Consider the following 21688-nt stretch of genomic DNA (forward strand, 5'->3'; position numbering starts at 1 on the left):
TATTTTGTCCAACTATAACCCTAGAGTATATGCTTGCACGAATATGCTTGCATTATACACATCACTAAGCGTTAGGTACTACAATTTCACTCCACAAGTTGTACAATGCTACTTCACAGAGTATGCTTCACATAATGTCTCGCTCATTGAAGACTGTAAGCCGTAGCTTACACGGCTTGGGGCTAGGGCATGAGCACACGGTTCGGCAACAACTTGTGTCAGGGTTGTGGTTGGTTCCATCGCTGTTTGAGATATCGCTGGTACTCACGACGGCAGGCTGGGAGAAGTTCTTGCAGAGAACGAGTACCTGCAAATGATTAAATCTGTTATAACGAATTACGAACATATTAAGTTGCAGTACGGCTCCTTCAAGAAGAAACCCTAACACTAATTTGAAGCAAAATTATTGTAAATAACATTGCTATTTTATTTTTTCAGGTGCAAAATTTTACGCGCACTAATCATAAATTGAGTGTTTACAAAGATCTCCAATGAGGATAGAAATTATACCAAAAATCCCTGTCCATGATAATAATTATTAATTTTAGCTTATGCATGTGGGAGTAAGAGAGAGAGAGTGAGAGAAACATTTATTTATACATATTCGATACACATAAAAATAACAAAGAAAAGTATAAGTAGTATAGTGTAGGTAGTTGGAGTCTCTCGATAAATAAATTAACACGCTATTCAGGATTTCTTTCAAGGCCATATGGCAGCTATCACAGGGGGGGGGGGCTACTACGAAATTCGAACATCGAAGTTCGTATCGTACCGTCCCTCTCATTAGCGTCAGCGGGACGGCAATATACGAAGTTCGAATTTTGAACTTCGTAGTATAGGGCCAGTTTTGCCCTATATGAAATGCAGGCAGCTTACCGTATATAGTGCAGTGAGCGCCCCCATGCTTCCCCCCACCAGCACGTCCCACCAGTGGTGCCGGTGGTCCGACACGCGGCTCAGCGAGCACACCGCCGCGTAGCACACGCAGACGCCTTGCAGCAGCGGCACTGCCAGCACGGACCGGCTGTGCCAGCTGAACGCACGCCGCTGGAGGTACCACTGGAAGAAATGTTACTTGTAAGCCACAAATAACGTACTAAACCTATAGGTATTAGCTAGTGCCACCAGAGAATTGAGGTCATGCACACAAAAACATGTCATGGAATGGCAAAGAGATTGTAACATTCACTCATTCATTTAATTAATTATCCTTTTTAACCCCCGACGCAAAAAGAGGGGTGTTATAAGTTTGACCGCTATGTGTGTCTGTGTGTCTGTCTGTGGCACCGTAGCTCTTAAACGGGTGGACCGATTTGAATGCGGTTTTTTTTAATTGAAAGCAGGTTTTCTAGCGATGGTTCTTAGACATGTTTTATCAAAATCGGTTCAGCCGTTTTTGAGATATTGAACTTTGAAGTGACAAAGTCGGGGGTTTTCCAACTTTTGTTTTAATAATAATAAATTATGTGTATGTGTCGCACGGAAGGGTTAAATTCAAAGAAGCTGTTCAAAAAAGGTTTTTTTTTTCAAAATGTCGAGTGTTTCAACATTTTTATTTTTTATCAAGAATCTTAGGTACCTACCTATAGATATGTCTTACTGGCTTTTAATAGTAACAGTCCCAAGAAAAGACAGAAATGTCGTGGTTATCTTGCAATTAAAAACTACTTACTGCTAGAAAGAGTCCGCAATACATTGAAAGCGATGAATGCCCTGATGGAAGCTCCTGATGGAGTCAATCTGAAGGTACCGGGAGTATTTCTTCGACGTGCATTGGTAACTTGATACGAACTCCGACCTATGGCAAAAAGAGCACTTGTTAAAATAGAAGAATTCATTAAAAAAAAACAATACTACTTAAAAAAGACAAAGGTGATGAAATACGGTATGACTAGCGAAGAGTATGCGAACTTTGGCGCTCCCATTGTCATCTTACGGAGTGCAACGCTGAGTTCCAGTGAGTCCACAAATTAATTTAAACTTAACTAAATATAAATGTATTAATTACACATTTATGCATAATTATTAGATAATTATTGTGATACTGTCTGTGCCGCATGCGCGTGCGATATCAAAGCACCGCAGTTAGCTAAGCTAAATATTAATTGTGTTAATTTGGTATCAACATCTGCTTGAATCTTCGCAAAACGGGTCAAAGGGCGGCCAATATCAAAATAGCAACATAAGGGCATTCTACCAATATTTAGGGCAGCCTAAATAACTAGTAATTTTCCGCTATTATAACGTTTTAAACTTTCGTGATTCTCACTCATAGTCAAAATACCACAAACGGGACTTATCACGCTATTATTACACAAGTAATATTTACCTCGACGTTTCGACGTTTTCGACGTGGTCACAAGTAGACTCCTCGTGTCTACTCGTGACCACGGCAACTGTAACGTTGCCGAAACGTCGAGGTAAATATTACTTGTGTAATAATAGCGTGATAAGTCCCGTTTGTGGTATTTTTTTCCGCTATTATATTTAATTTTGATACTTCAGCTTTGAGTGAAGTCAACTGAATACTATCCTATTTTTTTAAAAACGACAGCTGTAATCTAGTTAGTATGACACCTTTGGATAGGAAAGCCATATGGTGCGGATTCAAACCCCGCCCGGCATCTGCTAAATGTTTTTCGTATTAGGAAAAAAACCTTTTTTTTATTCGACTGGATGGCAAACAAGCAAGTGGGTCTCCTGATGGTAAGAGATCATCACCGCCCATAAATATCTGCAACACCAGGGGTATTGCAGATGCGTTGCCAACTTAGAGGCCTAAGATGGGATACTTCATGTGCCCGTAATTTCACCGGCTGTCTTACTCTCCGCGCCGAAAAACCACAGTGCAAGCACTGCTGCTTCACCAAGCGCATTGCTACCAAAAATAAATAAATACTCTATCCAATTAGTATCTTAAATAATTCATTCGAAAGTTTGTGAGTAGGTATAGTCACCATTAAATATTTAGAAGCCGGCGCCAAGGTGATTAAAAATATCAAAACATAAACTCTAATACCTTTAATAATAGAGTGGATGTGCCGATGTTTTTCGAATATCTGTTGGCGACTGTACATGTTTGTAACTCTTTGACGCTAAAATAGACGCACATATTTCGATATAATTTGGTATCTAAGTATTAATATGCTGAATCTCTGGAATTAGTTATCATGACACAAACGTCGTACAGCGCCATCTACCGGCGAGTAGCTAAGCTATAACTAAAACACTTACCCCACACATGTCTTGGCCTTATCAGGTTCGCATAGATCGAAAAATGTCGGCCGGGGAGACCCGACCACGCACTTTATCACTTCTAGGATGATGAGGTTGAACACTGCTCCGTAGATGAAGTCCTTATAGATTAGAGCGGCGGTTTTTGCGCTTGTGCATAGTCTGCTCTTCTTAAGAGAGTATTCGTCTTCTCTGAATAGGGATGTTTCCACTGCCCAGAGCTATAACAAAACAAGTTTCTGTTAAAAGTAGTATAAGTTTTTGGTGACTGTAGTTTTTGTTGACTTGCGGTAATTAACCTAAACACACGGTCCGTCTACGTTCAGTAACAAACACGTGTAATATAATTATTTCGTTTAAACTTGATTAAAATTTAAAAAATGGGCTTTCCTTCGTAAATGTTTTCCCCGAATAATTAATTTCCCTAGCTACTGTTTGTTTGTTTGATGGACGAAGTATTTTATTTCTGAAACTTTTAATTAATCAGGATATATTTCAGGATCGTCATTTTTACAGAAATATTAAAACGTATGACATAAAAAAATGTCTGAAAAGTGGCGAGCCGTTCGAGTGGCGGCCGAAGATTTTCATCAGTGGAGGAACGAACAGACGCACTAACTAATTAGGGTTTTCACGGAGGCGAAATATCGCTAGATGGCGTTAGTAGTATGATTGGTTTAATAACTAAATGCTAGGACGTTTAATCCTTCGGACTTTTTGACCATGGACTTTTTGACGCTAGGACTTTCAGACACTATGATGTTTCATCCTTCGGACTTTTTGACCATGGACTTTTTGACGCTAGGACTTTCAGACACTAGGACGTTTAATCCTTCGGACTTTTTGACCATGGACTTTTTGACGCTAGGACTTTTAGACACTAGGACGTTTCATCCTTCGGACTTTTTGACCATGGACAATGTGACACCTGGACTTTCTGACATTTGGACATGTATGCCCCTAAACGGAGCCAATCGCAAGCAAACGTCAAACGGATCTGACGATACTAACGCCATCTAGCGATATTTCGCTTCTGTGAAAACCCTCATTCCGTACAGGGCAGATAGACACCGCGCAAGATATCTCGAGCGATAGTGAGAAGAGCAAAATTGCGTCGAACCTCGAGAGAGTTCAGGCCCAAGATGCCCAGCCATTTGGTTGGATACAAAAATGTGTAGTACCCGTACAATTTTGCTGTATAAAAACGATGTATGTTCAGTTACTTCTTGGGGGCGCCAAAAAGCAAAGGCCATCTTTAATAAGTGTATAGTTTGATTTATCCACTCAGTGGTCTATATACTCAGCTTCTGAGTAAATACCCACAACCTCAGCGTATAGACCATGGAGGATAAATCAAACGGAAAAGTACAAGTTAAATCGATGTCTCATGTCATTATGTCCTTGGATTGAGATAACGTTAGCTAGTTTGGTGATGCTCAGCGACATCTGTTAGAGAATTTAGATTCTACTAACGTAGATTAGATAACCACTGCGGGTAGTTCACAAAATCGGGCGACGAATAACCTATATTTCAACCAACGAGCACCTGTGGTCGCTGAGTTTTATTAGAAATTTGTAAATACTTTGTTGTGTGTATTTACCTATCGCTATATTGAAAGAATAAGAAGAAAAACAAAGAACTCGTAAACCACCTAAGCCGGCTTTTTTTACAAAATATTGTACCGAAACATTTTTTAGCTTTTTATAAACTAGAAATTTGGTGATACACTCAGCGACACAAATTTAGCCCACTCTACAAACAAAATTACGTATTTCTGCATACATTTGAAGACCACATTTTTTGCCGCTCAGTATATATTTATTACTTTAGTTTATTTTATTTATTCATTCAATATAATACGACCTAAATTACAAAATTGACAGTTAGAACCATAATATTATTATTGATTATTGCGCATATTTTACTAACAGATATTCAAAAACAAAAGTATTCAAAAACATTGATAATTCAAACTTTTTGTTTGAAATTATCTCGTGTTCCTGTTCCAATCAACTTAATTTTGTGGTAAAATAAATGCGTAGCATGAAAACTGTGTACCTATTTGTTACAAGAAATAACGAACTGAATAAAAAGTGACAAACCAAATTACCAGCATAAAATCACCATTTTAAAATATTTCGTATGAATTTGTAAAAACAATCTACTTACCTAAACGAGTACCTAACTGTCAAATTTGCAAAATATGAAAAGAATTTTCGCGAATAGTTTTTTTTACATTATATTGATTGAAAATACTTATTACAAATTGTTTGTTAAATCATCTTTATTTAGAGCACGCGGCGGCCATTAAAATTACTAGGGATTTTTATTTTTGTATGACATGACGCATATGACATATTTTGCATATAGAGTAGTTTAAAATAATTAAATAGAACACAATGTGATGAATGGAGCTGTATTTGAAAGACAGAATTGCAATTTTGAATGCATTTGTTCTGTTAATAACAAAGCTTGTTTAGTTTGTTTAACTTACAAAAGGATCTAACGTAGATATGTAGGTAAAGATATAGATCGAGTGAGTTTAAATACCTACTCATTTTCTTACAAATATGGTCAAATTTTAAAAGATATATAAGTAATTATTATTATAACTTCGACTCCTTTATTTTTTAGTACCTACACAGCATACATAGTAATTTGAAGAATGCTACTGATTTAGTTTTTCACTTCCGTCGTAAAAAGAGTATATCTATGTGTACCTCTGTAACGTCGTAGCTCTCGAACGGATAGACCGATTCCGATGCGGTTTTTACGTAAAGGCGAGTTTCTTTGAGGTTTTAGTTTAGTGTCATTAAAATCGGTTCAGCCATTTTGGAGACCTTGAGCTTTGAAGTTACAGTCAGAGGCTTTTCAACTTCTGAAGTTGGTTATTAGAAATACTTACAACAATAAAAGGCACGATAACAGTGACAGCGGCCACAAGCGAGATAGAGAACGTGTCTCCCACGTGCGGGAACGAGAGAGCAGGATCATTGCACGTGAAGCCGCCGCGGCGGCTCGGCAGCGCCCCCACCTCCAGTAGTATGCATACTGCTGCCACTGTAACAAAAAAAACACGTCAATAAACGGTGTACTGTTTTAAAGTACGCTACTGTATAAAGGGTAGGCTGTATCAAAATGTACCTATGTTAATTTACTAACTAGCTTTTGCCCGCGGCTTCGTCCGTGTGGAATTCGGTTATCGCGCACTATTCCCTCGGGAACTGTGCATTTTTCCGGGATAAAAAGTAGTCTATGTACCATACGAATACGATGTATTATATTAATATAGTAATATATTATTGTTTTTTGTGTTTGGTGGTGGTACTGTTGGGACCGTTAACAAATCATTTTTTTTTTCTTTTCTTTCCTATGTCACTCTCTGGCCCATAAATTATCTCTATGCCAAAAATCACGTCGATCCGTCGCTCCGTTTTGACGTGAAAGATGGACAAACATACAAACACACACACTTTCGCATTTATAATATTAGTATGGATGAGAGTTACTTGACAGACAAAATGTCGCTAGATGGCGTTAGTACCGTAACGTAACGTCAAACGGACCTCACGACACTAACGCCATCTAGCGATATTTCACGTATCAAAGTAGCCCTCATTGACTTCTATTAGGTTTTTGGCAGGATATCGTGTAAATTTAATATCTAAAGCCTAGTTTAGCCGTGCAAGAAAAATCGTGCGAATGGCATTACATTGCGGTGCTCGATTGACCACTACAAAGTCGTTGGTTATGCGGCCTCGCAATGTAATTCAAAACCATTTTCCTTGCAGGTTTACAGCGAGCTTAACATAAACTAACATAAATCCACTCGCAAAGACGAGTATAATATTTAGTTTAATGATTAATGTAATTGAGACTAAAAATATTTTTAACAAAAAACCGACTTCTAAGAGCATTCGTTACTAACGGGTGCTTTTCGCAAGGTCTATAATTTTTTTCCTAAAATTTTTTGGCCGAAATTGTTTGGTAAGTATAATAATAACTGTATGGCATAATTTGTTTTTTTCATAAAGATTTTTTTGCATACATTTATTTCCTAAAGCACTTTTGGTCTTTAATTCCCACCCTCCTAAACTATTTTTTAAATTAGTTCATAGATGACTGAGTTCTAAGGTAAAAGTCCTGAAATAAAAATAAAACCGAATTTGTCAAAAAAAAATATACTAAAGAAACGGATTTAATGCATAAAATCATCTTTAATTGAGAGACACAATGCCAAGAAAACACGCTGTATAATTATTATCTTAACTATGTAAGTATTTTGCCTAAGAATGCTCAAAGATCGAAGCTCCAAATTCTTCTCAGCATTTAACGAGAAATATATGGACGAATAGAAAATAATTTCTCCGTTAACGACTTCGGTATTTGAATTATTCTACAGGTATGCGGGGCAGTAGATCAAATATTGATTGATGTTAAAAACAAATGGATAATACATTAAAATAAAATTGACGATCTCAGTGGAATCAATCGATTTGTATGTTAAAATGATTGATTAATCGATAACGGTCTGTTTCAATGATTTATTGTGAGATCATGACCACTCTATTTGAATTTATCTACCTAATACCTATAAACAAACATTTCTTGCGTATTTCTTTATTTCTTTGATCTTTGATTTGGAGTCGCCATCGTTTGAAATTTAAACTTAACAAACTCTATTGCTTTCTCACCCCCTATTCCTTTGTTTTTATTTACATTAACTCCAGTGTTTACATTTACAAGGATTTACATGTAAACTTAACAGTCGTCGACCTTCTATTAAGTATTCTGAGGTTTGAAAAACACGACAAAAGTAGTAGACTGTTTACATGATTACGATGGATGTTGATAAAAAAATAAAAAGTTGGATACTTTTAAATCAAAATTTAAATTCAATCTTCTTTTAGATGAGATAATAAATAACCGAGAAATCCCACAGAACTACTAAGTTATTATTATTGGGAAGCAATTTGCTCACTATGTTCTGTTCATCTATCTCATCTCCTCTAACAGGGCTTTATGTTTCGAATCCTAATAGGTAGTTTAACACTCAATACCTTCACAGATTATTTGTGTTACTATGAACGCTAAAACGAAAAATAAAATGAGGTTCAAATTAAAGGAGATGTCATAGAAAAAACATGATTCATTTTTTATTTTTCGCTCGATGTTTATAATGGTAGGTAATTAATATGTAGATATCATGTGCTTATAAAAAATCTATACTTTTATACTTTTACTAGTGTTTTTATAGTTCTTTTTTTAGTACTTGTCATGTTTTGTTCAATTCAGTTATTTGGTTGTGTCAGTGGAGCGTAGAGTAAATTAATTTTCCCTTTAAATCACATTATTTCGCCTAATATTTTACGGTAATGCGTTTACACGTTTCACCTTTATTTTGAGGACCTATTCTATTCGTAAAATGCTCACAATATCCTAACCATTGCCAGATATTGTTTTATGAATACCCTAAAAAGGAATGCGAGGGTTTCATAATCCATTTTGAAATAAAGTTTTTTTATTTCTTCAAAAAGGATTTCAGCCTGACTCACGAGGATTACTCATTTGCATGCTCAGGCCCTATACTGCAAAGCGCAAAGTTCGAACTTTGTATGTTGCCGTCCCGCTGACGCTTATGTTATTAAATACGAGAATGAGAGGGACGGTACGATACGAACTTCGATTTTCGAATTTCGTAGTATCCCCTCTGGATATCCGGAATGTCGTAATGTCCTTTAAGAAATAAAGCGTCATTTTATTTTCCACACGGATTTTAATAGTTGCTCAATACATTCAAAGCGAAAGCATTGTGTTCCAGTTTTGTAAAGTTCGCGTGATATGTTTGGTTTTGTGGGGACGCGTCTCGGTGTAAATCCAGTAAAACTGTACCAGTAGCATGACACTGCGGTGCTCGATCGATCTTGTGTAACTCGTTTGGATTGTGACCCCGCAATGTATCGCTACTGGCACGATTTTACTGGAATAATGTGAACCGGGCATAACCTTAACGGACACTCATAAACTATCGCATTCATTATAAATATTACTGCAACGTGTTATGGATTCATAAGGGATAAAACCAGATCCTTTATCAAAGCCTCATTGTGTGAGGTCATGGATTCAAGTTAAGCTATAAAAAGTAACCGATTGTTGAAACTATAAATCGGTAGAGACGTGAAGAAAATAGACTGTGAAAAAACAAAAAAATATCGATTGAATAGTTGACATAATTTATTTATCTCTTATCTCCGTTAACTACACGTTATAATTTTTAGGTTTTTAGGTTTTAGGTTAGGTACATTACATAATATACCCATGCCATGCACGCTTCTTCTGTTTATTAGATACTTAGTATGTAAAGCGGTAGATATTGTTCGATAATACTGAAGTTAATTTCATTTCATCAAGAAAAACCAACTAGAAAAATAACGAGTTGAAATAAATTTAACGATGGTATTTTTTTTAAAATTTTAGCGGATCAATATATTCACACATGAGAAATAACAGAGTAAATACAATACCAACTAAATTGAGAAACTTCCTTTGGAAGTCGATTAAAAAATAAGATTACTAAAAAGTCCACCAATAAATTAAATTAAACAACAAATAAAGTAAAACTAAATAAAAATAAACTAAGCAGATAAAACACTTTAGGGATAAGTCCGCCTCTGTACTTAGCACTTTTTTAGTGTAACCTTTTTGTTTTATTTTCCTTTTTGTACAATAAAAAGTATAAACAAATAAATTAATACAATTAATATAATAACCAAGCTTTTGCTAAAACACATCCCTATAAAGCGGGTCTCAGTTAACGTCTCCCATAAATTAAAGGCGATAAGTGAAAGGTAATAAATAAAGATTAAGATTATCTTGCGACGACTTGTTTTATTGTGTGTTTGTTTAATTTTATTTTTCATTGTTTGTATTAAACCACAGGATAAATAATTTTCCTGCATCCTTTATTGCAGTGCAGTAAAATGTTCTAACCTGAACACAAGTTAAATTTTATTTTCACTCTTAGTTCTACTCAAACTAAAATGAAAATCGGAAATGTCTTCTTTGTAGGTTGGATTCTTTTTGCTAAACTACATCCCATTGTATTCAAGGAACTAAGCAATACTTCGATACCTCCTACGTATACTGGTACAAGTGACAAATTTCTGATTTTTAGTTTTTTGCATTTTTGTGATTAATATTTCCTTATTTACCTACCACAAAAAATTTGGACGGATATTCCTATTAGTTTTGGAAATAAAGTGACGTATATGAATGCATCTAACACCGTTTTGCTAATCGGTACAACGTATACTGAGGCAACCGACATGCACCACTATACGCGGCACCGATATTGTCGCGGGGCCGGGGAAGTCGAGTGTAACTGGCAGTTGCCTCAGTGTACGCGCTAGCCGTCGCTGCGTGCGGACCGTTTAAACTGTTCTACGAGCACATAATTTGATAGTATATATAAAAAAAACATGTTTTGGTTTGGCAAGACCACAATAGCCGTATTTCTCATAGACAGTCATGGAAACTAAATCCAATGTGAAACCTTTTCGTGATCTATTTCGCTATGATTTCTTTGGCAAATGTATGGGATGTCAACATAACATTGGTAGTACAACGGTTCCACCCCAGTACCAGTACGTGATTCAATTTCCTCGGCTATACCTACATGTACGCGTGCTAGAAATATAACATTGCAGTATTACATTGCATTTTGGTAGTTGAGCATCCCCAAAAAGAAAACAGTAAATTAAAATGAGAACAGTAAATTTCAATATACCTACAGGTTGATAAAAAAAATCCTGTACTATACTGTAACCCATATTAGGGCTACTGATTACTAATACGATATAAGTGGGAAAACATCGAAATTAGAAGTCTTCTTGCGACTCCACTTCCATACAAAACTTTTTTTTCGAATCACAGTATTTTTCTACTTGGACCATATTAGTAATTAGTAGCCCTAATGTGGTTTAAAGTATAGTACAGGGTTTTAATAACACCCTATACACATTTTTTTATACACACCTAAGAAATGGTACCTGGCTATGTATATGGCGAAAACGGGTAAACCGTATGAAGTTATAGAAGTTTCCCAAGACTCAGAAACAGACACAAAATTTAAATCTATTGTCAAGAAGACATTAATATATAAGGCGTATTATTAAAATTAATGATTATATCATGGATAGGGAAATTTGGAAATAATTCCGATCCGCATTGGCGAGTGCTTACTCCAAATAGCGAATTGAGAACTGTTTTAAATATGTAGTTGTGTTAAATACTTGTGATGTATAGATATCACTAAAATATGATTGTAAATCTGTTTACAAAATATACCTAGGTTTATTGCCAGACTCTTCTCAACAGAGGTTTTTACGAACCGGTGGTAAATTTTTTGACATTCATAAGTGCTTGTTACAATCTAAATTGAATAAAGATATTTTGACTTTGACTCAATATTTCATGTCAAAGCTTGTCTTAAGCAAAGTGCCAATCAGACTCGCGCACGAAGGGTTCCGTACCATCTATACAACTTCATTAGGATTAGCAAAAAAATGGCAAAAAAAAAACATTTGTTGTATGGGGGCCCCCTTAAATATTTATTCTGATCTATTTTTTGTTATATATATATTATATCGACTACAGTTATACATAATCTGTGAAAATTTCAACTGTCTAACTATCATGGTTCATGAGATACAGCCTGGTGACAGACGGACGGACAGCGAAGTAGTATAAAGTAGTAGGGTTTCCGTTTATACCCTTTGGGTACGGAACCCTGAAGAGGCACAAAAAGCTAAACCGTTATGTGGATACAAATGGGTGCGATGCGATATATGTATCACATGAGGAACCTTTCACAATAAAATATGAGTACACATTTGAACAGGAATACGAATCAATTGAATGTGCTTCCATTAATTTAAAGCACTTAATACAATTACTTTTCTTAATAAAACCATTTATATTTCAAGTGAGGTTTTTTATAAAGGTATATTTCTGTATTTTGTATAGCACGTTTAAAACATTACTAGCGGTATATTGGTACAAGTGGCATGCTAATGTTAGCGTATAATGATGCAAGTGATAAAAACGTTTATAAATCAATAGATGAAGGTAAAAGAGCATCTTTTTTATTGTTCATTGCAAGCCATATAAGTATTTCATCTAAAAATTCATATACAATATAAAAATATCGTTAGATCAGTAATCTACGCATTACGCCGTATACTGGAGCAAGTGGTAATTAGCTCAGTATACCGCACAACTACAAGATGTAAAATACGCGTATAGTAGTGTATCTGCCATTTTCTCAAAAACTATAAAAAATTTCAAAATTCCATGAATACAGGTAGAAAGCCAATATTTTCTTTGGAACTAATGCAAAATTTTGAAAAGTTATATCACCAAATGAGAAAGTTACAGGTTTTTGAACCTTTGAACAGCTCTCCTGTAAATTTATGATTATGCACTTGTACCAGTATACGTAGGAGGTGTCGACTTATAACCTACAATTTTACAAAATTTAACCTCATCGTAACATGTAGTCCTAAAAATGAAAGAGACTTGGAATTTTTTGGTAATTTTCTATGTTAATTAGGTAAAATCCTGAATTTTTTTTTTTTATGGTTTTTTTTATGGTGTACTAACCCTTAGTCTATAAGAGTGACTGTATCTACTAACAAAGCTATGGATTTTTAATCTGAAATAAAAAATATTATTATTATTATTATTATTATAGGGGCAAACGAGCAGGCGGATCGCCTGATGTAAGCGATTACCGTCGCCCATGGACACCTGCAACACCAGAAGAGTCACAAGTGCGTTGCCGGCCTTTAAGGTAGGAGTACGCTCTTTCAAATCAATTGCCAGATCTGGTGATTTACGCGAGTGAATCGGAAACAAAATTTAGTACGCTATTACTATGTAAGTATTTGTTTATTTGGCTTTTTAAGGCCGCGAACGCGCTGCATTTTAACTGCAACTTAACTGTCAACTGCGGATTTATATACATTTCCATAGCAGTCTGCAAAACTGCACGCAAATTGTACGCTAGCTGCGATTTAACTATATAAGCAAGTTGTAGTTACGCTGCAGTGCAGTTCGAATAACCAACCATATGTGACAGTTCAAAAGTTGTACCACAGAATAATAAGGAACAGTACAATAGGTAGTCACGTAATAACGTAGTACGTTAAGCACAGACATGCATCTAACAATTACGGTATTGTGAGATGGCGCCGATAGTCGGAGAAAGCGAGATGACTGATTAGGCCTAATGCCCTTAGTGCGGCAACTTTCAAGGTCCCACTCGGCAGGACACCGGTTAACGTTAAACGCACTTAAGGGGGTTGCTCTTCCATACAAACCTACGGACACCCCGCATAGCTTCCACGGACATGTTTTCTTAGAGGATTTTTTGAGAATAGTAAATTATGGATATGCTCTTCAAGCAAAATCCAAAAAAAAGTAACTTTATTGCATCAAAAGTGCAGCGTGATGCAGTAAATTTTGATGCATTTTACCATTGTATGAGTACAACTGACAGTGTTCGCAGCGAGCATGTAGTGACATCTTATATGGGTGCGTGAGTCAATGTCACAAAATCAAACTATTGTAAATAGGTATCGACTATTTCGTGTGGTCACGTGACCATCACCTTTGGCTCAGATAATACGACAACTAAATGAAGAAAGCATTAGATCACTGAGAGATCAAGTTCAAGTTTCTGAGTCTAGTATCTACTTTTTTTGTTTTTAAATCTGTTATTTTCGTAAGTTGAAACGCCTAAACTATTATTTCTGATTAATGCAAGGACGCAAACTGTAAGTAAGACGAAAAATAGGTAAGTTACTTTTAAAATTGTCATTTAAAATAATAATTATTTAAGTAACAGACCCAGTCCTCGGCAAAAATTATAACATTGCATACTTTACATACATTATAATGCGGTGCTTCGATCTAGGACAAGTGGTTTAAATTCAACTTACAAATTCTGAACAGATATTAGTTATTTACTCTTACGTAGACAGTAGCGCCACTAATTTATATAAAGCATATTTATTCTCACAATAAAAGGTGCTAGGTGTAATCACTAAACTAATTAGTTAAAAAATAAGGTCTACATTCAACATACATTGCATGTGTATGTATGAATATCAAGTTTTACAGTGAGGCTCAAATAAATTCCTACATATCACGGCATTTTTACGGCCGCTAAATCTAGGCTCGGTGAATAAAAAGGTTTTCACAATCGAAGTAGTTTTCGTACCTTTTTTATTATTATAACTGGCTAGATAAGTAAAATTTAAACGTCATTATAATACATTTTTGTCACAACGTCAAGTCAATGAGATTGATATTCAAAAGCAATTATGTTTGAATAATTATGGTTTGAACACAAATCAAGAAGTCAAAAAGTTGGCGGACGAGAGGAAATTAGCAAGAGTGCAACTCTTAAACTATTTATGTATGTACGATTCGATGATGAAAAGAATACCTATGTAATTGGATACACGGGTATGTTTATTTTATCATTTTTGTCAGAAACATTAATATTTGTTACAAGAACACCAGAGGCAGGGCTGTAAGAATTTAATTCCTACTGGGTGGCCAAAGTATGGCTTATCGTGTGTACCAAACTTGTGGTCTGCAGCAACCTACTACGAAAACATGCCAAATTTCCCTAACTCTTAGTTGCGTCGTGAACATTTTCACTCCATAGAAGTAAGTCGCTTCCCACCGTCTGTCTGCATATGTACGAGTATGTACTGTATGTACTCTATTATGAAGTGATTCAAGATTTTTTATTTTATTTATAAGTGTGAGAAACGGCAGGGGTTATGGTTTTGGAGCGTATGTATGGTCATTTCTTTCGCACGCTATGCAACAAGGCCTTGATGCATCTTAGCAAACAACAAGACAAGAGCAGAGACAAGAAAGTCTTTGTTAGGAGTGACACAGGTTGTTAATTTTATGCGTATGTTAGTCTGTCTGTTTATCTTTCCGTCGGCCCATCCGTCGTCCGTCTGTCGATCCGTCCATCTGTCTGTCCGTCTTTCTGTCTGTCTGTGTTTCGAAGTGAACACTACATCATTATTGTCCAGTGATGACATATGGATCCGAGACGTGGTGCTTTACTTTAGGCCTTATAAATAGGCTTAGAGTTGCTCAGCGAGCTATGGAGAGAGCTATGCTTGGGGTTTCTCTACGGGACCGAATCAGAAATGAGGAGATTCGTAGAAGAACAAGGGTCACCGACATAGCCAAGCGAATCAGCTCGTTGAAGTGGCAATGGGCGGGCTATATAGCACGGAGAGCGGATGGCCGTTGGGGCCGAAAAGTTCTCGAGTGGAGGCCGCGGATCGGCAAGCGCAGCGTAGGACGTCCACCAACAAGATGGACGGATGACCTGGTTAAAGCCGCAGGTTCGCGGTGGATGCAGGCTGCTGCCAGTTGAAGCAACTGGAGGTCTGTGGGTGAGGCCTATGTCCAACAGTGGACGTCCTACGGCTGAGATGATGATGATGATGATGGTGAATAAAGTTGTACCAACTGTACTTTAGTCGAAAATTTTACTATGACCTTTAAAATTTATAAGTATTTTATTGATAATTAGAAGCAGAGTCTTGAGAAATAGCTCATGTTAGGAGATAAAGAGATCAGAAGAGGTATCGTTAGATTTGTCTCTGTTAGGAGTGACACAGGTTGTTAATTTTATGCGTATGTGAGTCTGTCTGTGTACCTTTCCGTCGGCTCATCCGTCCGTCCGTCTGTTGATCTGTCCATCTGTCTGTCCGTCTGTCTGTCTGTCTGTGTTTCGAAGTGAACATTACATCATTGTCCTATTTTTTTAATTATTGTTTACCAACGCACACACCAAACCTTTTATCCTAAAAAGCTGAAATTTAAGATAAGGAAAAAATGGGATTTATTATGTAGGTACCTACATAAAATTCTACTGGTTCGTAACTATTATTTAGTTTTTAGGGTTCCGTACCTAAAAAGTGCCAACGGAACCCTATTTCTGAGACTCCGCTGTCTGTCTGTCTGTCTGTCCGTCCGTCTGTCACAGGGCTCTATCTCTTGAGTCGTAATAGTTAGACACTTGAAATTTTTACAGATTATGTATTACTGTGGCCGCTATAACAACAAATACTCAAACCAGAATAAAACAAATATTTAAGTTTTTTTTTTGCTAATGTCTAATGTTGTATAGATAATGGTACGGAACACTTCGTGCGCGAATCCGACTCGCACTTGGCCAGTTTATTTTTAATACCCAGGGTATTCAATGTTATATATTTAATTTTACAACTCTATCTCCATATCACTAATCTCTGTAAATTTTACATGCAGGCAGAAAGGAATAGCAAAAATCTAAATTCAATATCAGGATATTTTGAAAAAGATAAGTATTGTTCACAAACCGATCTTAATGACGATGATGATGATGATGATGATGGTCGTATGTCATCGCTGCCGAATTCTAACTTTATTCAATGAAAGACATGGAGAAACTTTGTCACAAAGACATAGTTCAGATAATTTGATATTACGCTGTCCGTCCGTCTATTTCTATAGGATTACTTAAAACTGAAGCAAACTGAAGTGGCAGTGGGCCGGCCATATCAGCCGAAGAACCGATAACTGCTAAGGTAAACGAGTAAAAGCCTAGCGTGGCGAGGGACGCCCTCAGACTAGGTGGAGCGATGATCTTCACTGGGTAGCTGACAGTAACTGGATGAGAGTGGCCGAGGGTCGTGCTCAGTGGCGTGCAATTGGAGACGCCTATGTCCAGTAGTGGGCTAAGATAGGCCGATAATGATGATGATGATGATGATGACTTAAAATAAGACAATAATCCCACTCATATTATAAATGCGAAAGTTTGTTAGTCTGTTTGTTTAATTCTTTATTACCTTTTCACGTCTAATTCGTTGAACCGATTAGGATGAAATTTGGGATACAGATAGTTTGAGTCCCGTAGAAAAACATAGGGTAGTTTTTTTTAATCGCAATATTCCCGCGGAATAGCTATAAACGAATTCTACGCTGACAGAGTTGCGTGCAACAGTATGTAGGTACATTAGGGGATTTACCTACTGATAGTCTGATTTACGTCCATATGCTGTAACTAAAAAGCATCGGTCACTTTATTCGTACACCTAGGTATCTTATAGTCTGTCTGCTAATACTATTTCTGTATTTATTAATACACAATTCCTTTCAGATTCAATGCTAACTAACTGCATATAACTTTGCCTGGAATCATTATATTGCTGAAGTAGCCTAGGTGCTGTCATGCAATATTCAAGGTGAAGAAAAGAAGAAACGTTGAATGTTGATATGCAAGAAATTAAGGAATATCTGACTGATTAACTATGTTTGATTTATTTATTAACGCTGTGTTATAAAGTTTGTTCTAAATAAATATGATGTACACAACGAAATAAAGTCTTCGTAGGCATCTTTCTTTTAGCGTTCCGTGGGTGGAAATTTTAGTGGAGCTTCTAAAAACAAGAATACCAACAGGTATGTAGTTTTTATTTTTTGACCATCAGTGGTGTAGCGGTATAGCAAGCGGTACGGATTACCGAGGACCTGGGTTCGATTCCCAGTGATGGTCTTATTTTTCTGTTTTTTCTGTGCATCTATATTTCAGTTTGTATTTTCAATTTAGGTTTTACGGGATGACCGTAAAAGTAAAAATTTGGAATTGAAATAAAAAATACAAAAAGATTCCAAAAAACCAATCTTAAGTTTTTATTTGTCGAATGAAACTACAGTAATATCAGATGATGAGATAATAGGGGTACATATATATAAAGTACTATAAAACCGTACAACTTTGACCTTTGAGATAACTTTGCCCAAGTTGTCATTTTTTAAAATATCTGAAATAAAACAAAATTGACTGATTTGTGACCACTTTGTGACATGCACATTTCTAAATCATTTTTGTATATTTTTTTCCCTGTTGTCACGAATAAATCTTTTCTTTTCCCTTTATATCGGAATATTTATTTATTCCTGACGGGAGTTGCTTCTCCTTTTTAGGGTTCCGTACCCAAAGGGTGCCAACGGGACCCTATTGCTGAGATTCTGCTGTCTGTCTGTGTGTTTGTCTGTCTGTCTTCTACTGGTTCGTAACTATTATTTAGTTTTTATAGTTAGGCCAACGGGACCCTATTGCTGAGACTCTGCTGTCTGTCTGTCTGTCTGTCTGTCTGTCCATCCGTCTGTCACAGGGCTTTATCTCTTGAGCTGTAATAGCTACCCGTGTGATGGGTTAGAATTAGACCTCTCCATTTCTTCCGTGGATGTCGTAAGAGGCGACTGAGGACCGTAGGCCACAGGCTAGCAACCTGTCACTATTGTACCGTTTTTGTCAAACTTAAAACCTAAAATTGCTAAAAGTGGCTCCGAAGCTGTAACGTTTCGTGTGCTTTGCCTACCCCATTTAGGCATACATGTTTGTGTGTACTAGACACTTGAAATGTTGACAGATTATGTAGGTATTACTGTGGCCTCCATAACAACAAATACTAATAATAAAGTAAGTAAAATTACTGTTACTGTCCAGGAAGTAATTTAATGGTAATGATGGTGATTTGGATGTGATGATGATGATGGTGAGGATGGTGATGATTGAAGGTGACGGTGTCAGTGATGATGATGATGATGATAATTAATGGTAATGATGACAGTAATGATGATGGTGATGATGTCGATGACGACGATGTAGATGATGTAAATTATGTAGATGATGATATAGATGACGTATATGATGTAAATGATGATATATAGATGATGATGACGATGATGATGTAAATGAGGTAGATAATTAAGGTGGTAATAATTATATTGATGATGGTGATGTAAATTATGTAGATGATGAAAGTGATGTAAACGATGTTGATGATGAAGATGGTTCATTGTGATCATTATAACGTTTAAAAGTGCCCATTGCGGCCTATTTACTGAATAAATGATTTAAATTTGAATTTTTGAATTTATGATGATGTAGATGATGTAAATGATCTAGATGATGATATATATGACGTTGATGATGATAATGATGATGATGCAGATATGAATATAATGAAGATAATGATAAAGATGATGATGACGATGATGATGAAGTGGATGTAGATAATTTAGGTGATAAAAATGATGTTGATCATGGTGATGTAAATGGCCCGCGTGCTTTTTTCAAAATTTTTAAGGAGCCCGTTACTGTCATATTACATATTTACTTACTGGACAGTACGAGGTTACTTCCTGGATACTTAGCCTAGTCTCCGTGATGCGTTACTTTCTGCGACGTTTTTGATGTTGTATTGGCAACATTTCATACCATTTTTGAGAAAAACATGTTTTCATATAAGTTATCGTAACCGAAGAATCTATAAGGATACTTCTAGTTCTTAGAAACTTGAATTTTAGTTTGCAGATAGCTCTTATGGCACGAAGAGTAGAAAAATAAAAAAATCGCCGGTTAAGTTTAAGTTATGAAGAAATATAAATTTCATTTCATAGTATGTACCACACAGTATATATCATAATCAACTTCGTGTCTTACTTCCTGGCGGTGACATATTATCACATGGAATTCAAACTCACATCAAAAAAATGTACAAAGAATTTACGAATTTGTGCGCTAGTTTCAAAAAAATTACTACCCGTAATAATAGTACTACAAATCACTACTTATAATAGTACTACCCGTAATAGTTGTACACCGGTAGTAATGAGTGAATTCCATGCGACACCATGTCACCGCCAGGAAGTATGACACTCAACTTCGAAGCTGTCTCACCCTGGAGATCGCATAGATCGATATTTACTTGACATCTTATTCCGAAACTTATTTATTGTTTTGTCACTAGTAACGTGCTAGCACAAGTCTTTTCGCGATAGTTTTAATCTTCTTCTGCGTGAAACATAAATTTTGTAGTAGAAAAATAGTAGAATTATTATATGTTCAATTTTTTTAACAAACGAGTTGGTGTTATGCTCTATGTCACAGGATGACTAAATATTGACTATCCATATCGATAATAATATCACTCATGTTTAGACTTTGCTCATGTCTAGCTTTAGAGACATTCTTGACTGAGCCGGCCGCGATAACTGTAGTAGGTAGTATGGCGTTCTTTTTCGAGTGTCATTGCTACTGAACTGTCAGGTTGCCTTACAGAAGAAAAGGAAACTCGTGTAAAATGACAATCTCGCATACAGATACCCAGAATCAAGAACCAAAATCAGAAGAATTGTATAAGCTCATATATTGATAATTTTTTATTGTGAGCTTACTTTTTTTTAATTATGTGTAACTATTATTACAAATTATATATTTTTAAGCTTCTGGTACCTTGACTTTTGTATTTAGGACTATTGCATGGTAGGTGCACGCGGCTATTAGCTAGTTTTATAAGATCTCCGCTTACAAATTGTATCTTTCGCGTCACTGCTTTCATTATAGTGGCATCATAATAATGTTTGATTTTGAGTTTGCATTACATTATAGGCACTAAGTAAGTATAGAAGTTAGGTTGGTCAAAACTGTCTTATTGGCTGTACATTTATTTTCATCCAATCTAGTGTCCCAAATTTCAAATTTGACAATTTTCAAAATCACTCAATATGCTTGACTGAAATGTTTTGAATGAAATCTGGGCCATATTGTCCGAAATAAAGGTCTTTACTTATTATTGTAATAGCTGGTTCAGATTTTCGATCACGAACCCATCTGGACCCGGTCATTTGAAAGGCATGGGACCACAGCCAACATATCTAATATAGATGAGATGAGCAGAATTTTGGAGGTCTATCCCCTAATACACTATTAGGATGTGCTAGCGGACAGGCCTCTACAGTTGTCAGATCCGAACAGTAATTCACATGGAGTGGGCTATGGCGTTATAGGATGCCGCATACAGCATTACCGAGATATGGAGTGAGATAACGGATACCTACCATTCCAATTTTTCCAATATCATATAAATTGTACTTTTAGTAGACGATGACATGCCGTTCACTAAATGGGCCGCTCAAACTATTGACCCCCCGGAACAACGAGGTGTAGTATAATATAATGCTTCAAAAATGTGTTTCACATACTTTTATTCTGACCTAGAAAGACTTGTAATAGTATGTGATATTTTTGATTGGTTCGATTGTATCTATCTTGTCTTGAGTGGATAGAGATTAACGAAATAAATACTTGAATAATTGAGTGGTTTCGGTGTTACCAGGTTCCTTGACCCTTGATGCGTGGCTTTACTGGTATGTCCATGAGGCACATGTGCTGTATGACCAGTGATGTAAATAATGGAGTTGTTCTTTCAATAAATAATAAACTTTATTACATACATTATAATAATTATTTTTATTCTTGGACCACATTTAGATTAACAATGAAAATTGCTACGGGAA

The 21688-nt window shown here is 36.1% G+C and overlaps 1 long non-coding RNA gene and 1 pseudogene across 1 annotated transcript; one reads left to right on the forward strand and one right to left on the reverse strand.

The window, feature by feature from the left end:
- Positions 1-25: 25 nt before the first annotated feature.
- LOC141445187 (phospholipid phosphatase 3-like) lies at positions 26-8517 on the reverse strand (annotated as a pseudogene).
- A 6029-nt stretch (positions 8518-14546) lies between these two features.
- On the forward strand, positions 14547-21485 carry LOC141445188 (uncharacterized). The gene is made up of 2 exons (XR_012453291.1): positions 14547-14767; positions 17481-21485. It is a non-coding gene; the product is annotated as an uncharacterized lncRNA (long non-coding RNA).
- Positions 21486-21688: the final 203 nt, after the last annotated feature.

This window comes from Choristoneura fumiferana, unplaced genomic scaffold (assembly GCF_025370935.1).
Source record: "Choristoneura fumiferana unplaced genomic scaffold, NRCan_CFum_1 Sck3bRy_44;HRSCAF=212_pilon, whole genome shotgun sequence".
NCBI lineage: Eukaryota > Metazoa > Arthropoda > Insecta > Lepidoptera > Tortricidae > Choristoneura > Choristoneura fumiferana.